Source organism: Sciurus carolinensis, assembly GCF_902686445.1.
Source record: "Sciurus carolinensis chromosome 14 unlocalized genomic scaffold, mSciCar1.2 scaffold_114_arrow_ctg1, whole genome shotgun sequence".
Classification (NCBI taxonomy): Eukaryota; Metazoa; Chordata; class Mammalia; order Rodentia; family Sciuridae; genus Sciurus; species Sciurus carolinensis.
The window spans coordinates 517,020-536,674 of NW_025920106.1; the positions used below are offsets into that span (position 1 = coordinate 517,020).

A 19,655-nucleotide genomic window follows, 5' to 3' on the forward strand; every position below is an offset into this window, starting at 1 on the left:
TTCCCTCAATCCTACTCAGATTTTGGGCCCAAAATCATGCTTTCTTGCACCAAGTAGTCTTGAAATATTTGCCCTAATGTGGAACCTGGGTTGACCTGTTACTGAAGACTTTCCTTAACATGAAAGAAAGGCAAACAATAGTGTCTCAATTCAAATGGACCTCCTGGGATGTTTTTGCTAGACTCTCTCTTTAAAATGGAGAAGAAATATTATTCCTCTAGATAAGTGTCTCCTATATCAAGAGTAAACCACACTTTGAGAATCTTAGAAGAAATTTCATACAGTTCTGTCCTGGGTAGTTGTTAGTCTGATAAATGATGCTGAGAAACCATTTGATACCTAGAAGTCTATGTTTTCCTAACTCTATAATTGGATGTTTTTAGAGGACTCATTTGGATCAAGGTTTTATGGAAGAATTGATATAAGTTGCTCCCACAACTGTCAAAACACCTTGCAGTTACTGTGTAGATAGTGCTTAACCATTTTCTGACATATCACCACTTCTTTTCTTCAAAATCTTATAACCTTTTCATCAGGGTCCACATATCATCCACATGCCCAGACACAATATGCCAACTCTTGTTTGTCTAAAATCCAGATTCAATTTCTTTGATATTTCATGGTACTTCCAATAATTGTATGTTCTTCCTTGGCCTCCATTTGCTCTATACCCTCAATAAAAAAAAAAAAAAATCTGCTGCATTATTCTACAGTGCATGTCCCACTTTGTATTGAAAACAAAGGACTTGGTGGTCCTTTACATTCCTCTAGGCCAGCCTGTTTTATATTTAATAAACCTTGATTTAACTTCCCACATATTTAACATCAACCTATATTTTGATATGTAAAGATATGTTGAGATAAATTTTAGCTGGTGTTTGCCCTTGAGGTAAACTGAATCAGGATTCCATGGACTCTGGAATGGGAACCCCAAGATGATACAGTTATATGAGAATGTTCTCTTTGTGTTGTGCTATGTAATACACAGGAGTGGATTTTATATGCATATATCACATATCCTGCTTTTTTGAATTATTGTCACTTTTAAAGTCCGATGAGAATAAAAAAATATTGCAAGAGTTTTGTGATTGGTGTATCTATTTTGGTTTTGGAATCAGATCAGCTTATCTTGAGTCTCAGTGCACCTACTTATTCATTATGGGAATACATTTACAGGAAAAACATATATTACATCTTGGCCAATAGGTCTAACCTCAAATTGCCAAATAAATTTGCATTTCATGTATTTAAAAAATATAATAAGGACTGTGGAAGATTGCAGGCTAAGTGTCCCTAACCCCTAGGCACCTTCATTTTTCTGCTGTATGATGTCTGCAATGTGAAAAGCCTGTGGTCAGAATGAAGTGAGAAAGAATGATCTACTTTTGGACACTTCCTGGTTGGAAATTCCTGCTCCCACTCAGGGTATTTTTTCTTATAATTTTGGGCCTGAGGAGCAATATTATTAGGGAACTCTATCCCTCAATGCTAGCATTTAAAGTGAGAGACCAGGCCCTTTAAGTCCCTGACATCAGGGGACCCATATCCCTCAAAACTTGCATGTGGCTATGGTAAAATGAAGTTTGCTTGAAACAGTCAAACTTGAGGGTGTAGTTCCAAAAGCACATGTTCTTCATTGGTAGTATTTTATAAATCACATGAAGGTAATATTCTCAAAAGGCTGCATTATGCTATTTATGCCAATTCCAACTCTTTCTTTTTATACTATCAATATGAGTATTAGAAATATTTAAATTACCCTTGCACCTTAGGTGTTGCTTTCATTGGATATTGTTGCCATAAGGGGTTGTTTCATTTAAAGTTTAGTCTGTCTTCTAAGAAGAACAAAGAGCAGAATAGTTAAATAACATTTTATATTATTAGTCATGAAATTATTTTTACTCATGGATAATATACTGGTGCATATAATCCATAAACTGAAATGGCAAAGTGCACCAGGTTAATGCAAATGTTCTGCTGGTTGGACTAGATCCAACTTCTGGAAGAAAATATTGTCTTAAAATAGCAGCAGACTGAGGCTGTGGGGTGCAATTCCCAGACCTCAAAAGAAAAAAAAAAAAACTGCAACCAATGACCTATCATTCTGTTTTTATTCATGTGCATTGGCTATTAGTCACTGTCACTCACAGGGAAGGCTCCCTGGTCTCATACCCCAGAGGCATGGTCAGAAGGCCTGTCCAATCAGGAGCAGTTAGAACTGTCCAATCCTCTGTGCTGACAGGGAACTGGGGGTGGGCTTCTGCTGCCTTCTCCATTTCTCCTGAGACCTCCAGATCAGCCATTCAGTCCTAGACTTTACTTTCCTGCTTAGGATTCCCAGGTTGCTCTCCTGTGCAGGGACTGGAGGTCCCTATGGAGAAGGACTGGCTCCTGAACACCTGGAATAGGTGAGTGGGCAGCGGCATGATGAGCCTGGGGAGGGAAGCTGTTGGAATGGCGGTACTGGCTGTGGCAGAAACCAGACCTGGGAAACCGGGACTCTCCACAGTCTCTAGAGTCTGCAGGCCTGAGCCCTCCTTTGGGAGCAGTGCACCCTCTGTCTTACTGGACATCCAGGTGGGGAACATGTCAGTGGCAGAGACCCCTCACTGCCTTCCTTATCCTTGCAGGACATTCTCAAATACCATCACACAGGTGTGTGTCTGTGGCCCTGCAATTTCTCAGATGTTGGTGATTGACAGGGAGGCCCATTATTGTAATCAAATCTCCACATGCCATTTTCCTGCGGGAGAGCAACTGTGGTCTGTAAGGACCACGTTTCCTCCTGAGCCAGCGAATTTTCATTTTTTCTTTCTTTTTACTTTTCCTTTTTCTTTTTTTTTGTGTGTGTGTGTTTCTGGAAGTTGATTCTCAGGATACTTTACTTCTGAGATATAGTTTTAGTAATTTTTATTTTTTATTTTGAGACAGGGTCTAGCTTATTTGCTGAGATTGTCTTGATATGGTTTGATTTGTCTAGACTTTTCTATTGCAATTAAGTATATGATTTTTACATACATATGGATTTAGTTTATATTATGATTCCTCATTGATTATTGTAGTAGTGTAGTTTCACAATGTACCTGAATATCAGGTAATGAGAAGTACTCCTTTTGCTCTTATAATTGAAAAATTTCCTAGCTAAAATTATATATAGTTTTGTGGATGAATTTTAGAAGTTTATAGCTCTTATTTAATTAAAAGTAAAGCATTTTGATTTTTTTATTATTGCACTATAGTTATATGTAATATTTGGGTTCATTTTCACATAATCATATAAACATGGAATATAGTTTGCTACACTTCATTACCCAGTAGTTTCTCTTTCCCTCTCCTTTTACCTTCTCTCTTCAATTTATTTATAGTTTTATACATCACTGTTTATAGATACACATTAAAAAAGAATTTACTGTGATATATTCATATAGGCACATAGCAAATTTACTGGGTATATTATGAGTAAATTTGGGGGAAAATTATCTTCCTTGTAATGATGAGTTTTATCATCTACAAATGGGATATGTAAGTGAGTGTTTCATGTTCTTCTGATAATATTTATTTTCTCATAAGTTCTACATATTTTCTTTCTAAACATGTATACATGTGAAATATCACATGCATATTGCACACACATAAAACTTAATCATGGTGTTTTAAACTATTTCTTAAAATGAATATACTATAACTAAAAATTTGGGTCCTAGTAACCATTTTTTTCAAGATAATTATTTATCTCTTCCAAAATTTACATTCACTTGAACCATGCCCCTGGGATTGTATGGTTGGTGTTTGTTCTTACCTGTTATCATGGTCACATATGCTGCAATTTTAGGAAGTCTCTGAAAGAGTGAGCAACATATATCTTCAATAACAAAAGTCTCCACAAAATAATAATAAACTCCTTGAGGTTATAAATATTCATGTGCTTTATATCATCATCAGTAATATTTTGTCTGTGATGGAATTTTATATTTCTCTAAATATTTTGAATATTCCTTTAGATTTTGAATTTTTTATGATTATTGAATATTTAGATATAGATATCCCCTGTATTAATTTGCAGTTCAAGGCATTTTTCTGCATTTCTTTTGTGGTTTCTGGCTTCAAAGTTAAGAAAATATAACTAAAAAGGAAGATAGAATTGGATTTGAAGAAAATAAAGGTTTTGCATTTAATTAGTAAAAAATGTTACATTTTTATTCCCCTGAGTTTGTATTGTGGATATCTTGTATATTTTGTATTTGGAGCTTATTTTAAAGGAAATTTTAGGGCTTATCTTTTGAAATTCTAACAGGATATATAAGTAAGAAAAATCTCACTTTTCTATGGCTGCAGGAAAATGAATATATTTCCTCAACATCATTGTTAAGTAAATTGTTGAATGACATTCACAAAAACATCCACTCCTTCCTTGAAGATTTTTTTTAATGTTTTTGACAGTGAATCATGCATTAACTTTTCTGGATTTGGGGATTTAATACAAAATCATATAGGATAAGATTTGGCCTTCCAAGAAATATGCATTATAATCTATTGTTTTCTAAATGATATGTTGTAGAGATAGCAAAAAATGGACATTTATTTTTAGAAATAATTCCATATATTTTCTTTAAAATTTATAAGCCTTTTAGATTTATTTCTCTTCTTAGTCATACTCAGACTCTGGACATGTGATGTGCTTTTTTGCACCCTTTAATCTCCACACACTTACCTCATAAGGAATCTAGGTTGATAGCTCAGTTTTTAAAGAGTTACTTAACCTAAAAGTACTTAAAAGTATTTGTGTTGTTCCTGAAGTGACTTCTCTAGGTTCTCTCTTCAAAATGGAGTGAAAATATTTCCTCAGACACATCCTCTACAACAGGAGCAAATCAGCCTTTGAGGAGTTTTGAAGATATTTGATATGATTCTGTCTCTGGGTAGTTTTCTGTGCAACTGAGTTGCCATTTAATATCCAGAAACCTGTGTTTACTTGTCTCTATAATGGGAAATAATTTTAGAGAACAGATCCCCATGGAGGCTAGTAATACATGTATGTGCTATGGCCATGGCTGACAAACCACCTGGAAAACCCTGCAGAAATTAATTGTCTAATGATTATCTGCCACTCACATGAATTTTCTTTTCAAAGTATGTAATAACATTTTCACTGTAGGCATCAATGTCATTTATATTCCCAATATAAAAGGTTGAATCTTCCTTGTCTGAATTCCAAATTCCGATTCACTGGTGGTTCAAGGTGGTTCAGCTAATTGTGTTTTCTTGCACTGCTTTTACTTCATGTCCCCAATAAAAGGGTTGTCTGCTCCATGCCTCTATCAGCTATGTTTAGAAAATGATATAGAGACCTGTTTTTTGTTTGTTTGTTTGTTTTTGTTTTTTTTTTGCTGATTTGTACAGGAGGGTTCAGATTACTTCTGGCTGGTGTCATTCCTTGTTATAAACTGTACCAGGATTTCCCGGTCCTAGAAAGAAAACCCCATAAACAATCACCTATTAAAATAAGGTTTTGTTTACATGGAATATATGTGCTTATTCTATATATGCACAAAGGTTCAGGCAATCCTCTTACCTGCTTTTCTTTCAGGTGAGTAATACAATTCCTTATCTGTATTTTTTCTCAGTTTCAAAAATCTGGAGAGACACTGCCCTGAATGAAAACAAGGAGCTTTAAGCAGAAAGCTACCAGAGGAAGGTTTTCTCCTTCCAAATGCTGGCCATGATCCATTCCAAGCCATATACAAGAAAGCAAGCAAAATATATTAAAATTACACACACACACACACACACACACACACACACTTAGAAATCCTGCTTTCATTTAATAAGTGCCACTAACCAAGTTCTAAAATAATAAGAAAAGCTGTATGAGTCATGTAATGTAGTGGAGGTGTTTGGGCTTTTAAATTAGACACAATTTTTTTTTAACTGGGAATTGAACCCAGGGGCACTTAACCACTGAGCCACATTCTGAGAACTTTTAAAATTTTATTTAGTGACAGGTTCTTGCTAAGTTGCTGAGGTTGGCTTTGAACTTGAAATCTACCTACCTGAGCCTTCAAACTGCTGGGATTATAGTTGTGTGTCACCATGCCTGGCAACAAAATTTATCTTGATTCCAAGTTCATTTGCTCATTTATTGCTTTCACCATATGAAGAAAAATATCACAGACTGGCAGTTACGTCTAAGGCCAAATTGCAAAATAAGGAGTTGATCTTTAATCGTGAATCCTCACTTGCCACTCAAGTCAGGCATATGTCAGCAGTAGGCTGTCATATTCTGCACAATATTTTCAGCCACTATCTGAACTTCTATCTGAGCACATATATGCCAGCATTCCAGCACATTCCCAGATTGTGTGGTGGATTGTGGAGAGAGAAGATCATCAGAATCACAACTCCATGTATTGTTTTCCCGTATGAGGAGAGTTGTGATCTGTAGTCTGTATATTTCTCAGTTCTTTCTTCTTCCTGAGCTCATTCTTCTGTTTTGGTGGGATGATGATACTGTGCTTTGAACCCAGAGGTCCTTTACCACTGAGTTACTCCCATGGAACTTCTTATTTTTAATTTGAAACAGATGCTGCATCTGGCCTTAAATTTGTGACCAGATTTATAACGTTGCTAGGATTAAAGGTGCATGCCAAAGGTTGAATCCCCCTGAATGTTCTAAATGTATGGGAAGCAAAATGTGAATTCCAGAACCCTGTCTCACGGCTTAAACCTTTATATGTATATGTCAATAAAATCCTAAAATTTCAGCTCTCTGTTTATATGTTCAATGACAACTTCCCCTATCCTCAATATTATCAATTATTTTCCCTATTATATTTCAAATGAGCACATTACTTTTTAAATTATTATTTTTTTATCAAGAACTGGATAGAACTTTCTATAGAATTTGTTTTCTGGCTGGGTGCAATGACAAATTTGTAAAATTCCAGAGACTCAGGTGGCTAAGATTGTAATTCCAAGATCAACATCAGAAATTTAGGTTGAGCAGTGGCAACTTAGAAACACCTGTCTCAAATTTTTAAAACACAGACTGGGTATGTAGCTCATATTTACCATGCCCCTGTGTTAAATCCCAGTAACATAGAAAAAAGACAAAAGCAAAGGCTTTTTGTTGTTGTTATTATTTATGAGAAATTTGCATGATAGAAAAGTAGAGAAAAATCGCTTGACCTTTGTAAAACTATGTGCTTGTATTCTCCTTTTGTCTCTCCAAGGCCAGATACCTTGTCAAAATATCTTTGTGTTGAAAGTTCCCCTGATGGAAATTATGTGAGAAAGTTCTCCTTTTCTTTCTGATATTTTCCTGGTACTATGTTTCAGAACTATCTGATATGATGATCCCACAGCAGGCACAGGTAATGTCTCCTGAGTGAATATCATTACTTGGGCCTTATCTTGTTAGATAGCAGACTTAATTTAAGGAGTATAGGTTTTCAGGGAAGTAGCTGAGTGCCCTAAAGCTGGAAGAAATCTCCTGTGGTACTCTTCATCCAAAATGTACTTCAGTTGTTTTCTGACCTTGGCTACTGTGAATACTGTTACAGTGAAGATGAGAATGCAACCATTTATTTAATACACTGATTTCAAATGCTTCAGAAATGCATCCAGAATTATTATTCTGTTAGGTTTTAAAGAACTTTCAACTTTCAAGACTTTTTTAAAAATGGTTTTACTAAATTTATTTCTAGCAGTTTTTCTTCCATATTCATATAATTGGGGTAATTTTTATTCTTCATTTTTTTAATAGTAGCCATTCTAACAGCTGCGCTCAAGTCACAGAAACTCTTATAGTTGAATGGTGCACTATATTTATGATGCAAGTTTGTTAGAATCGAGGCTGTCTTATACTCTTTGAAAGAAGGTGATGTGATCCTATTTTAGAAATAAACAGGGATCTGCTCTTTTAACCCTTTTTCTTAGCTCCTTGTGGGAACTTTAGCTCATGGAAATGTTTGCATGCCAATATAGAGTCTCTTCTTTGTGATATACTGAGATATGCACATGTGAATTTGTCATTGCTCCCAAAGCCTGGAGGTTTAGGATATAGTCCATTGAATGGAAAAATTTGAATTTCAGACAAATTCCTTACAGAAAGAATTGCTTAGTCCTGGAGTTATTAGTGAGGTGAGCTGAGGGAGAGGGCTCATGGAGTACTTCACTTCCATTTGGGCTGCCAGTCATGGACTGTATTTCCCTTGTTAACTCTTTGGTGCTGAATAGAAAGAAGCTCAACTGTTAGCAACAGCATTTTGCAGATTATACTGACAAATGTCTTAGAAAAAAATTGGGACCCTTGAGTTTTAACTCCTCTTCCCTGGTCTCATGAAATAAAACCCAGGACTCTTACATTTTCCTAGGAAACCACTCCTTTTCTCTGATCTTTATACTCATGTATATCTACTCACTTTCTCTTTGTGCACCAGTTAAATTAAAATTCAAACTACAGGAAAGTTAGAATTAAATGTGCTATATTTATGACCCAAACTGTTTTCCTCTACTCAGAGGAACAGGGGATTTAAATATCCTGTTCCAGTCATAAGGGTCATTGCCCAAGGAATGCTAATATACTAGTATAACCCAACCTTTCCTACACATCTGATGGTAGATTTTTTTGCTTTATATGCCTCTAATTAATTTATAAGTGTAAGACAGGTTCAAAACAGGAGTAAATATTGATTTGGCATATCTGTGAGTGGATCAAGAGTCAGGAGGTTCATATTTTGCTATATTTTTATAATCATTCCTCTTAATATCTGCTTTCTGGTGGGTGGTGCTGGGGTATAATTCCAGTGTTGAACACATTCTGCACACAATCCCAACCAGTGGTCTGATTCTCTAGTTCTAATATCTATCTTTTGGTTGGATTGTATTATTCATTCACATTAAATAATTTTCTTGATATGATTTTATTTATATGGGCCCTTTTATTGCATTTAACAATAAAAATATTATTTAGATACATATGAATTTACCTATCTAATTTTCTCTATTGTGATTTCTTAGTCTTTATATTACTACAATATTATAATTGTATAACATACATTAGTATCAGGTAATGATAGCTGGTAATTTGCTTTTATATTTCTGAGAGTTCTTGGCTAATTAGATATATGTAAAAACTTCCTGGAGAGTTTTGGATGTTTTTGCATTGTTCCCTTTTTTAATTTCATTGAGGTATTATTATAGTTGACATGGAGTAATGATCTTCCTTATGATAGTTTTACCATCTATACATAAGTTGAGCAATTGGTTCTTTGATGTACTTCTGTGTATTTTTATTTTCTCATTCTTCCCATTTTTAAATATTCTTACATATGAAATACAACTTTCATGTGACAACTTTATAAAATATACATGGTGTTTTTTAGTATTTGTCAAACTGAATATAACAAAAAAAGTGTCTAACTTCTAGAACCATTATTTTTAACAACTAATTATTTATTTTTTCCTAAATATACATCCCCTTTAACCATGCACCTGGGCTTCAACTCAGGAGGAATATGGTTATGTCTTCATATGTCCACGTGTTTTAATTTCAGTCTCTGTTTCTGGTGGTGGAGTATCATGTATGTTTGATTAAAAAAAATTCTGCACATGGATAATAGCAGTTTATATCTTCCCTTTATGAGAATGGCTTTCTTCCACATGTTCATCAATACTATTTAACTTTGTGTATATGATGTGATTTTATTTTATATTACCTAGTTTCTAAAGATTTTTTATTTTTCATGATTATGGAACACTTATACATGGCCTATTTAAAATGAATATTCAAGTCTCTTGCCTGCTTTTCTTTTTGCAGTCAGTAGTTTTCTTCTTATAAGTATTTGATTATATATGAGGTAATTATGACATTTGTCCTTGTACCATTTCATGGAATTATTTGATGAATGGAATTTTTATTTTAATATTATACAAATTATGAATTTAAAAATATTATTTGAAAATAAATAACTTTTTTGTTGTTCTTTTTCCCTTTTTGATATTGGGTATTGAAACTGGTGCTCTATTACTGAGCTCTATCCTCAGCTCTTTTTTAAATTTTATTTTCAGACACATTTTGATAAGTTTCTTGGGTTGGTCATAGACTTGTGATCCTCCTGCCTTAGCCTCTAGAGTACTGGATATTTCAGTTGTGTAACACCATATGCATCCTATCTCACTTTTTATGCCAACTTCTGGAAGCTTCATATTTTCTTTTATAGTTCATTTTCATAATTCTTATATTTATTTTCAATATGTGAAAATGGGTTATGTGGTATGAGTAAAGCATACACATTTTAGCATTTTTACTATCATACAAATATCCCCATATCCTAGCATTTTTCTTGGGAAAGAATGCCATTTTTCCTCTTTCCTACACTACAATCTCTATGATTTGAAACTGTCTAAATAGCAAAAGACTTATTAAGAGTTTTGTCTTGAGTTCCACCATGTATTAATTTTATCATGTGTTCTACACTGATTGCTTTAACTTTTTAACCTCAGTTTGTTGTGGCATTATGGTGTTTTGGTCAGTGGTAGACTTGATGTACAACAGTGGAATGGATATATCAAAGGGTCTCACTTTGTATTAATCTGTCCCAACTAGATACTTGTCATTATACTCAGGTACTTGGAAAATCACAGAATCATCTTACAATAAATTTCACAGAATATATTCACTTCAAATGAGACATCATTATATATATACATATATATGCAATAACATAGTATATAATTGATATAATTTTTACTTATTGAATTATTGAATTTACCAGGGTTTCTCTGAGTTACTAAGTGATTCACTAAGTTACTGAGGCTGTCTTTGAACTCTTGATCCTCCTGCCTAATCCTCCTGAGTTGTTTGGAATACATGCTTACTGCACTACATCTGGCTCATTTGCTTTTGAAAAGCACCATCATTGACTCTGGTGATTCTTTGTTATGTTTATTTTTAATATCTTCTAATTTTACTCTTTTGCTTAGGATTTTCTTTTCTCTACTCTTACTTTTATAAAATTTATTTTTTTCAAACTATTGAGATGGATGATTTGCTAATAAATTCCTAATCATTTTATGGTTTTACTAATTTATTCAGATATGATTTTTATTCCCAGTCATTTGGGTTTGTTTTTAATTTGAGTTGATATCTCTTTTGATTGGTCTTTCCTTTAAGGTAGTTCCTCTCTTTGCTGATGTACCTTGCTGTTTTCCATTTCCTCCACATGGAATATTTTGTTGAGAATGTTCTGTAGCATGGGCTTTCTTTTTGTAAATTTTTTTAACTTTTGTTTATCATGGAATGATTTTTTTTCATATTCAAATCTAAGGTTACTTTTTCTGGGTATAAGATTATTTTGTTTGCAACCACTTTCTTTTAGAGCTTGACACATGTTGTTCCAGGCCCTTCTAACTATTAGAGTCTGGGCTGAGAAATCTGCTAATATCCATATTGGTTTCCCCCTATATGTAATCTGATGCTTTTCTCTTGTGACCTTCAAAATCCTATCTTTATTTTATATATGAGGCATATTTAGTATAATGTACCTTGGTGTGGATCTGTTGTAATTTTTTGCATTTGGTGTTCTATAACCCTCTTGCATTTGATTTTCCATTTCATTCGTCAGGTTTGGAGAATTTTTTAATATCAAGTCATTGAATAGGTTGTTCATTCCTTTGGTTTGTATGTTTGTGCCTTTCTCATTCCCAATAATTCTTAAATTTGGTCTTTTCACAATTTCCCAGAGTTCTTGGAGGTTTTCTTCATGATTTCTTACCATCTTCTCTGTTTGGTCAACTATATTTTCAAGATTAAATATTTTGTCTTCATTATCTGAAGTTTTTTATTCCAAGTGATCTAGTCTGTTGGTGATGCTTTCCATTAAGTTTTTATTTAGTTTATTGTTTCCTTCATTTCAAGGATTTCCATTTTTTTTTTTTGAGAATCTCTATGTCTTTGTCGAAGTGATCTTTTCCTTCCTGCAGTTGCTCTTTCAACTGCTTATTGGAGTGATCATTCCATTGCCTGCATTTGCTCTTTTATTTCATCCTTTTCTTTATAAATTATTTTAATTATATATATTCTGAAATCCTTTTCTACCATTCTGTCACTGGTTTCTCTGAATGTAGAATCTAGGTTTGTTTGGAACATTTTCTTCCCTTGTTTTTTCAGGTTGTTCATGCATCTTCCCCTCTAGCAGTACAGATCTTTGGTGTTGCAGTTTACCCCCATAGCTTTATAGTAACCCTATAGGTTTCTAAAACCTCTTCTTTAAGGGGGAGATCAATATTAGCAGCACCCAGTACACATAGTATGCAGCCCTAAACCAAATAGCCCTTTTGAAGTTATTAACAACATTGTCATAATGAACAGAGAGGATGAGTTTCTCTCTGTAATGAGGAAAAATTGATTTAGAAGGGAGGGTCCCATGAAGGTTGGAAGGGGGATCTATATGGGCTGAAGTTAAGAATTATGGAGATGAGTAGGTTGGACTATGAGCTTTCCAGTGTAGGTTCACTGAGTTGTGTAATGAGAGCTAACTGAAATTCAGAGGGATAACACTGTGATGTGTGTTTGGAGGGCTCTCAGAGTTGTGTAGAAAGGTCTATATTAGGTGGGCCATGGGATCTATGAGTGGTGTAGGAGGTCTTTTTGATATAGTAGAAATGCTATCTCAGTTATGTAGGGAAGGACTTCTTCAATGAATAGTGAGATCTCTGGTAGCAAGAATAAACTCAGTTGTGGTGAGAGAAGTATTGGAGGATAGAAGAGAAAAACTGCAAGGTGTTTTCGTAGGATGCTCGGAAGAGTATCATGGGGGTTATTTTATGTTTGTAGTTTTGGCCCTTAGAGATAAATATGGAGGGTTTTTTGGCTAATTTTGAGGGCAACCACAGATGTGTAGGTAGGGTTTTTAAATGTTTGTTTAAAGGGCATTCCAAGGTTTGTATAGGAGCCTCTCTGAGATTAGTAGGGAGGATTGTTGATTGAGGTGCATAAGGTCGGTGCTCATTGGTAAAAATTAGGAGGTGTGTATTTGTGGATATCTATCGTGAGTAAGGAGAGATCTCTGAGATAAATGAGGACAAACTGAAGTTTGAAAGGAGGGCTCTGTGAGGTGTGTAACAGGGCCCTCTGAATAGTGAAATTATGACACCCTGAGGTGTGTAGAGGCATATTTGTGGTGTGCGACAATGGTTCTCTAGTCCCAACATTGATACAGTGATTGACAAATAATGTGTGTAGGAAATGTGTCTAAGGTGTGTATGGATGGCACTCTGAATTCTGTAGAAAGGGCACTTCATATGAGTAGGTAGGGCTCTGAGCTATGTGGAGAGGAGAACCCTATGTATATAGGAAGTGTTCACTGAAGTGTGAAGAGAAGGTTCTCTAGATTTGTAGTGCAGATGATTTGAGTTGTGTAGGGAAGCCTCCATTAAGTGTTCAGGAAAAATCTATGAGGGGTGTAGAAGGGCTTTTGTCTGCATAGGAGTGCTCTCTGTTGTGTAGTTAGAGCCCTCAGAAATGAATAATGAAATCTACCTGATATGACTAGGTAGAACACAATGAGATGTAATTAAAGTATTCTATGAGTATAATAGGGGGAATCCCTACATTGTTCAGGAAGGCCACTGAACAGTGCATCCAGAGTCTTCTATGAGGTGTGTCAGGACAACACTCAGAAGTGAGTAGAGAGGGCATTTTGGTGAGCACTAAGTTGTATCAGAGTTGTGTAATAGGGTGTGTTGTTGTTTTTAGCATGGCAATTCTGAGGTTTGAGTTAATTCTGGAATTTATAGGAAGTACTCTCTGGGGTATATAGGAAAGGCTTTCTGAGTTGTTTAAGTTTTGCTCAATAAAGTGTGGAGGCAATGTCCCTATGGGGTATATGAATAGGAATTTGAGGTGTGTAGAAAAAGCTCTTGGTATTAGTAGGAAGTCATTATTTAGATGTGTAGTGAGTGAGTTTGAGGTGTGAAGGAAAGATTTTCTGAGGTGTTAAGTGGGTTCTCATTTTTATTTAGGGTGAGCTCTCTGACGTGTAAAGAGGGACCTCTGAAGGGTATAGGAGGACTTTATGAGGTTTGTAGGAAGGCTTATTGATGAGAGTATGTTCACTTAAGTGATTAAAAAGGTTATTTGCAGTGTATAGGAAAGTTTTCTGTGGTGAGTCAAAAGTTTTCTCTGAGGTGTGTATTGCAGGGTCCCTGAGGTGAGTGGAAAGACTCTCTAAGGTGTTTAGAGAAGACTTGCTAAGAAGTATAGTTACTAGGGCTTGTGAAGTACTAGTTTGTACTCACTGAAATATGTAGTTATGTCTGAGGTGTGGAGGGAATGATGTAAGATTGTGATCTTTTAAAGGATAGCATCACAGCTTGATCAACATCAAATTCAATGAGTCACAAATATGAGACACAAATATAAACACACACAGACAAAAGCTTCTGAGTTCTGGTGCTATCTATTTGGGAATCTGAGTGGAAGACCAAACTCTACTCACTTTCATTAGCCTGTCCTTTTGCACCTCTGGTCTTCTTGGGAAATATCGCTAGAGTTGTTGGTCCCAACAATGATACAGTGCTTCCAATCTTGGGAAAGGCCCCAACTAGGGAATTCCTGAGAAATAAGCATCCAAAGATAAGTAGACAACAAGAACTCATGACTCTGGACTTGCTGTCTCAACACAAGCGAGCAGAATGGGAGTTTATCTGGAATGTGGGTGCCTAGCTACTAGGGTTCCAAGTTCTGTGTGTTCTGCTGTCAAGGATGTGAGGTCACTTTCTTGGAGACTCTATACCCAAAGCCTCTTCTCAAACAAGATGTTTCTAATGGCCCACTGAGATGCAGGTTCTTCCCCTCTTCCCTTGAAATATACAAAACTGGACATGGTTATGCCAACACACCCTGAATCTGGTCCCCAAACTCTCCCAGGTGTAGCCAACTCAACTGATTTGGAGAAACATTTTGGATCAGACCCATTTCTTCTTTCTGGCCATGTGGGTGGTCCTGAAGATGTTGTTATGCCTAACAAGGTCTGAATACTTTTTTCATTTATTCCCCTTGGATTATTCTAGTGTATGCTTTTGAAGTTGTCATCAGGTGTATAAGGCCATTTATAGATGTATCCCTTGGGAACACTAATTTTTGAGTCATGTGTCTGTAATGCACTAACATACAGAAAACAGAACACAGAAGGAGAGGGACAGGGGATGACATACAATTCCAGCATGATGTAAGTCCAACAGTTAAGGAGTATAAATTAACTTCTACATTTTACTTGTTTCCACTCCGCCCCACTGGAAGTTTTTTATGACTGACTTTCAGAGATAGAATCCCTGTTCCACAGACCTTCCAATTCTTCCTGTGAATTTAGAATTGTTGAATTGTTTCTTCTCATTGTATTATGTCAGTATACTACAAGGATCACTTTCACCAGAGAATTCTATTGTTCAAAACTTGTAGCTTCCCCCTCTAAGTGAATTTACATCAGCATCTGGTTTCAAAGAAAAAATAAATCATCATCAGCCATGATATTTCACTTCCAAGATGTAGTCATCAGGTCTCATTTGTTTGTCTCCATAGTCCCATAGCAGTGGCACTGTTATAGTTCCAGAGATTTTTTGGAAAAGTTTGTGTGGCAGCAGGCAAAGTTCTTGAGACCCAATTAAATAACAAGGAGCAGGCATTTCTGTTTCCATTTCTAAATGCCTCACATAGATGGAAATATTTTGGTTACAAAATTCATGAGTGCAATTTTTATTAAGAAGAAATGATGGTGTGAAACTGCCAAAATTTTGTGCAATACCATGGTCATAACCATGGGAGTCTAATTCTTGTTCTCTATTTCTTTAGGGAACATCTGTATTGCATCTTTCAAGGTCATAGCAGGTCACTTCTTTGTGTATGTGTTGGTGAAGACAGTTTCTTTCTATTCTTCTAACTAAAATTTGGAAAGAAAGCCCCAGTAGAAGAACAAAGAACCAACTCAAAAAGAAATATTTATTCAATAGCTAAGGTTACTGGAGCAGAGAGAAGGACAGACAATTCAGTTTTGAAAAATGGAAAGGGACTAGGTAACCACTCTCTTCAGGGGATAGTCATTAATCTAATGCAGGTTCACTGAGTGCCCTGTGCACACTTTTGAATGAACACCAGAAGCTGATCTCCTTCTCTTCTATTAAGAAACATCAAAAATTTCAAACCATCTCAAAGGCTTAAAACCATCTTGCTCATGCACACAGAACTAATTGGCTTCTCACTACCTTCCCACAAATGTGAGAGTCTGATGATAGACCACTGGCTTGGAAAGACTTGAATATCTATACTCATATGCACACCCCCCCCTGTAGGAGGGCTCCCAGTGTAGGGCATTGCTGAATGCTTCTGTGTTTCTTGAAATTTACTGGGGAACAACAAATGAGGTGGATCCCCACAAGGAAGACCTGCAACTCTGAATGGTGCTGAGTTTGGTAAGTCCTGAGGCAACAGTGTATTTGAAAAAAAGGAAATTGTCCTGTTTTTTAAGCTGGTAAAAATCAAAGTAAAGGAAAATTCTCCCTTCTTATCTCCTGCTCCTGAAGGTATTCATCTTATGACATTATGGCATTATGTGATAACATTCCCTATCCACTAAGTTTCTTCAGAAAGGAGAAAGAACCCTGTATGAGCCTTGGTATGCCTCATAGGACCATGAAATGAGTAGAAGTTCAGTCAGTTTCCAAGTCACTGTAAAAAGCCTTTAAGCTAACAAGGTCAGCTAGTTATAATTTCTCTTCATTAGACACTCTTGGAAAATGCCTAAAAATTGATTTGCTGGGGTCTTTGCTTAATTCTCCAAAACACAAGAAAAAAGAAATCACAGAAAAGGGGTGATGGATCCTAGGTTCCAGAAGGAATTGATTCCACTGGAAATAGACACACTGTTTTAACAAGAAGTGCCATGAACAAGTATATCAATAAAGCCTACCTGAGTGTTAGTCCCTTACCTGTAATACATCTTTGTACCAATATCCTCAACATGGTTCTACCCAGTTGTCCCAGTGCTGACTTTTAAACTCTGAAGCACAACATCACCAGATTCAAACACTGTGGCACCAAGCTCTGAGGGCTGTACTATTCCCTTTCTAAGAAGAGCATCCAAGACAAAGGTGTAGTGTGCTAAACTATCAATAGAAAAATCACAAGAGCAAATCAAAACCACCCTAAGATTCCATCTCACCCCAATTAGAATGGCAATTATCAAGAATACAACCAACAACAGGTGTTGGCGAGGATGTGGGGAGAAAGGTACACTCTTACATTGCTGGTGGGGCTGCAAATTAGTGCAGCCACTCTGGAAAGCAGTGTGGAGATTCCTTAGAAAACTTGGAATGGAAACACCATTTGACCCAGCTATCCCACTCCTTGGCCTATACCCAAAGGACTTAAAATCAGCATATTACAGAGATACAGCCACATCAATGTTCATAGCTGCTCAGTTCACAATAGCCAGATTGTGGAAACAACCTAGATGTCCTTCAATTGATGAATGGATAAAGAAACTGTGGTATATATATACAATGGAATATTACTCAGCCATAAAGAATGATAAAATTATGGCATTTGCAGGCAAATGGATGAAACTGGAGAATATCATGCTAAGTGAGATAAGCCAATCTCAAAAAACCAAAGGAAGAATGATATCGCTAATAAGTGGATGATGACACATAATGGGGGTGGGAAGGGTTAGTGTTGGGGTTGGAGTTGGGTTTAGGGAGGGGGGCAGGAATGGAGGAAGGAAGGACTGTATAGATGGAGGGGAAGGGTGGGAGGGGAGGGGGGGAAGGGAAAAAATGGCAGAATGAATCAAACAACATTACCCTATGTAAATTTATGATTACACAAATGGTATGCCTTTACGCTATGTACAAATAGAGAAACAACATGTATCCCATTTGTTTACAATAAAAAGAAAAAAAAAATCACAAGAACATACATTCTTTTAAAATTATGATTTTTCTGACAGCTTGACCAACATAGACAAAATAATACATTTTAAAGTGATATAATATGACCACACCTTCCATACTGAAATCCAAATTAGGCAAACACGGAAGCCCAGAATAATCAATGTCAGTGTGAGATGGAGTCACCCTGGAAACACAGCCCACAGACTTTGCTCTCTGGTACTGTGTTAGCTAGGAGCAACAAGGCATTGTAAGTTACATATGTCCTTCCTCATGTCCTCACATCTGCACCTGTGAACTTAGGGTATGGTGATCCTGACTGACAAAGAGATCATGTAACTTAGGTGCCATGTGGTTGGTCTCAGGTGAATGACTGCAACTCAGATCTGAAGGGTAAATCCCAGGTGGCATGGAATGCTGTGTATGACTGAGGGATGTTTCATTACAGTTTCATTATTGGTGACAGTTGCCTCTGAGAGAAGTGGGACAAAGACCATACTTTTTTTGTGGCTTGTTCAGCTGCCTTCTGAACTCTTTCAATTACTGGGCATGGTTTGTTTCTAATAGATTCTGTTGAGAACTTGCATCATGATTTCTGTTAGTGCTCTGTCTTACCTCTTTGCTCAATACCAGTGAAACTCACAAAGAGCAACCCTATTCATGAGGATTCTATAATAGTATGGATTCTATAATAGAACTACAGTACACAGGACAACTATTATATCACTTTTGGATGGTGTAATATTGATATTACATTACTATTAATAACTAAGGACAGATATTGCATTAACTTGTGGTGTTTTATTATGATATTATTTTTGCATAATAGACTACATAACAGCTATTATATTTGTTATGGATGTTATCACACACCACTTCTATCAATATCCAAGATCTATAGAAGCTCTTATGTTAATATTAAATGCTATACTATGGGAAAGTAATAGTATTGAAACCTGAGGGCCATTATTATCTTAGTTGTACTTTTCATAGTATGAATATTACATCAATATTAATAAGCTAATATATCAGTTTGATATGTCATTGTATGGATATCATGTTATTATTAAAAGCCACAGATAAACCTTTAGGTCATTTTTAGAAACCCAAGTATCCATATCATCTTAGGCTTAAAATCAACATGGTAGTTAATACATTAATTTTAATGATAATGCATGAAAATTATATGACAAAAATACAGATATTTTATTAGCATAAGATTGTACAATATAAATATGCTAATGTTAAATGCTACAGAACACCTGTTTACTAGTATTAGATATTTTATCAAGGATATTAAATGAATATCAAAATCCACAAGTAAGTTATTATATTGGTTTCAGGATTTATGGAAAAGATGGCATATAGTAATATTAAAGGCTACACGATATTTTAGGTGATATTATGGATGTCATATTAGTATTTCAAGGTAGAAAAGAGTTAGCATATTCATTTTTGATACTAGGCTATGAATAATACATTGAATTTAGAGGCCACAGCACAGCTTCTATATTCATATTTAATACTATTGTTTGGATATTATATTAGTATTTCAGTACTCCGAATGACTGTGATATCCATTTCTGATGTTGTAATATCAGACAAATTATATTAATATTAAAGGACAGAACAGCTCTTGTATAGTTTTCCATGCTACTGTATGCATATACTGTGAAAAATAGGGCATGGATCAGCCATAATCTGAATATTGT

General features: G+C 35.6%; 1 long non-coding RNA gene across 1 annotated transcript in view; it reads left to right on the forward strand.

Moving 5' to 3' along the window:
* Positions 1 to 2,289: 2,289 nt before the first annotated feature.
* The window catches only part of LOC124973258 (uncharacterized), a 36,642-nt gene continuing 19,276 nt past the window's right edge, over positions 2,290 to 19,655 (forward strand). Inside the window, exon 1 of the long non-coding RNA XR_007106651.1 lies at positions 2,290 to 2,408. This is a non-coding gene — a long non-coding RNA (uncharacterized LOC124973258). The remainder of the gene's footprint in view (positions 2,409 to 19,655) is intronic.